General features: G+C 45.4%; 1 pseudogene; it reads right to left on the bottom strand.

Moving 5' to 3' along the window:
- Positions 1-2214: 2214 nt before the first annotated feature.
- LOC124796648 lies at positions 2215-2332 on the bottom strand (annotated as a pseudogene).
- Positions 2333-3089: the final 757 nt, after the last annotated feature.

The following is a 3089-nucleotide window of genomic DNA, read 5'->3' as shown; positions in this document are numbered from 1 at the left end:
CCGACGGACTTGGCCAATTCCAGCAGGACAATGTGGCACCCCACTCGTTCAAAATTGCTACAGAATGGCTCCAGGAACAATTTTCTGAGTTAAACACTTCCGCTGGCCACCAAACTCCCCAGACATGAACATTATTGAGCATATCTGGCATTCCTTGCAGAGTGCTGTTCAGAGGAGATCTCCACCCCTTCGCACTCTTAATGATTTATGGACAGCCCTGCGGGATTCATGGTGTCCATTCTCTTTAGCACTAATTCAGACATTAGTCGAGTCGATGCCACGTCGTGTTGCGGAACTTCGAGGTCCTCGAGGGGGCCCTACACGATATTAGGCAGGTGTACCAGTTTCTTTGGCTCTTTAGTGTATATTACTTGTATGCTTTGTGACATTCAGTTGTCAGTATGAAAGAGAAAGGATCTTGCTCATGGTAATAATGACTTAGGTAAATAATTAACTAGCGTGTACGTATAAGTTTTACACACGTAACATATTGCGCAGTAAATGAACTTTCGAGATTGGCAAGTCCTTTACAATTCTAATTGTCTGAAATGGTGCAGTCGTATTTGAGTAGAAGATACTGGAGCGATGTAGTAGTCAGTGGCAGCAATTACGTAGTGAAGGCTCTTCTCCAGATGTGGATAACTTTTAATATACACACATCATCAAAACTTTTGCATGAACCTTGGTATGTCGTGCAGGTATGCTGCTATTGTGACTGTTCCTGTACCAATCATAAGATCACCCATGTTGTTCTTCGTAAACACATACACAGTTACCACGAACGCTGTATAAGGGAAAAAATTCCGCATTCTAATGATCTGCAGCATGTCAGTTGAAAGCAAAGCAGCAGCAGGTGAAATGATCATTCATCAGGCCACTGAGGACAAACGCGACTTATGATCAGATCCGCACTGTCAGAAGGCTTTTCAACCATGGAAATTGCTCGACGTGTGCACCAGAGTCATAATGATGCGGTAGGGACATGGAATCGGCTCCAATTGACATATAGTGTTGCGGATTTACACCGCACAGGCCATCCACGTTTGTCACGCTCACAGGATTATCGATACACTGAGTCAGAAGAACATACCCTCTCTGCTCCAGGACTGAATCCGACGTTCGAAGAGGTTACAGAACGCCGTGTATCACGTCACAATTTTAGTATACGATTGCATGATGCGAATCTCCATTTTCGATGACCGTGCCGTGGTGAGCACAATGTTACGCCAAACACAACGGACTCCGTTACAGATAGGCCACAGATCATGCGGAACGGCAACCCCAGATCGGTGTCTGGTGTTGTTTGCGGACGAAACTCGGATCTGTCTGTACTCTCTTATCACAGAAAACTTGTTTGGAGTAAACCCGGTAATAATGAACGCCTTCAACACTGTGTCCCATATCCACAAGAATGTGATGATAGTGTACGTTTTGGGGTGGCGGTTCATGGGGCCAACATACACCTCTCGTAGTTGTTGCGCACAACCTCTCTGCTCTGTGTTACACGGGCGAAATTCTACAGCCAATAGTCAAATTTAGGTGACAATTTCGTCTTGATGGATGACAACTTGCTTGCTCATCATGCTGTTCTCGTGAAGACCGTACAGTGTGCATGGCTGCACAAGTTGGGATGTCAACATTGGTGATACTGTTAGGTAACCCCATTTACCACGGCAACGGCGTACCACATCATATAGGAAGAATCGGTTTGTAATTGTCCTTAGGCCAAGAACCGCTCAAAACGCAAAATAACATCGGTTTCTAATTGTCGTCAGAGTGATGCAAGATATGTTCAATATTCTGTCCACAGTTTTCTGCAAGCTGAAATCGAGAAACAGCACAAATCGGAATACCTCGGCGGTAACGTTCAGAGCGCGTTACGCAATGCGTGCCTTCAGTTCAGCTACATTCGTGATTGGAGCACAGAACACAACATATTTGAGGTAACTCCACAGCCATAGGTCACAAGGGTTAAAATCAGGTAATCTGGGCGGCGAGGCTGTAGGAAAATTGCACTCCGTCAGCAGGCCACAAGTGACCCATCGGTACCATCCGACCGCCGTGTCATCCTCATTTGAGGATGCGGATAGGAGGGGCGTGTGGTCAGCACACCGCTCTCCCGGTCGTTACGATGGTTTTCTTTGACCGGAGCCGCTACTATTCGGTCGAGGAGCTTCTCAGTTGGAATCACGAGGCTGAGTGCACCCCGAAAAATTGAAACAGCACATGGTGGCCCGGATGGTCACCCATCCAAGTGCGGGCCACGCCCGACAGTGCTTAACTTCGGTGATCTGACGGGAACCGGTGTATCCACTGCGGCAAGGCCGTTGCCTGTAGGGAAATGACGGTTGATAATTCTAAAATACGCGAAATGTTTCTGCAGCAGCCGCTTCAGTGGCTGTGCAATGCATGAGGACTGCTATCTTGCATAAAAATGACCGTAGCCACCCATCCACGTTGTTGAAGAGTTGGAATAGCGTTGGCTCTCAAAAGACTGTCATAGCGTTTACCAGTGAGGGTTTTATTTTGCAGCTAGTTGAAGTTCAAATTCCGACAGGAATGAAGGTGACATACTGCATATATGGGAAACTTATTTTAAACCTTAATAGGCTGTACACCAAATCAAAACTAGCATGAACATCGGCCATGGAGCAGCATAATATTAATGACAATGACATACACTAAAAGAGGAAGAATTATAGAAAATTATTAATGCATTCACGGAACCACGTTGTATGTTGAAGCTTAAGCTAAGTGCCACTACATTCAGATGCTACATAATAATACACACATAGAAACTAGCCTAGCTTAACATCAGCGGACTGAGCAGATGATTCCCAAACTTCGCAGTTGTACACTTTACTTTGAGTTCATCTGCGCTTCCTCTCATGTTGGACGTGAGAATAGGGGTTCCAGAGACAGCCTTCACCAACAAATATAGAGTGAATGACACATTGTTCACTTGAGTTCGTATCAGATCCTAACATACGTTTCAGCAAGTAACAAATGATGATAAACTTTTTCAGTGCTGCTTGACACTTATTTTTTAAACAGTGGCTGTATCCTCAGTTCACCTGATGATCTCTTGC

This window comes from Schistocerca piceifrons, chromosome 4 (assembly GCF_021461385.2).
Source record: "Schistocerca piceifrons isolate TAMUIC-IGC-003096 chromosome 4, iqSchPice1.1, whole genome shotgun sequence".
Classification (NCBI taxonomy): Eukaryota; Metazoa; Arthropoda; class Insecta; order Orthoptera; family Acrididae; genus Schistocerca; species Schistocerca piceifrons.
This window is presented reverse-complemented; position numbering and strand designations above follow the sequence as displayed.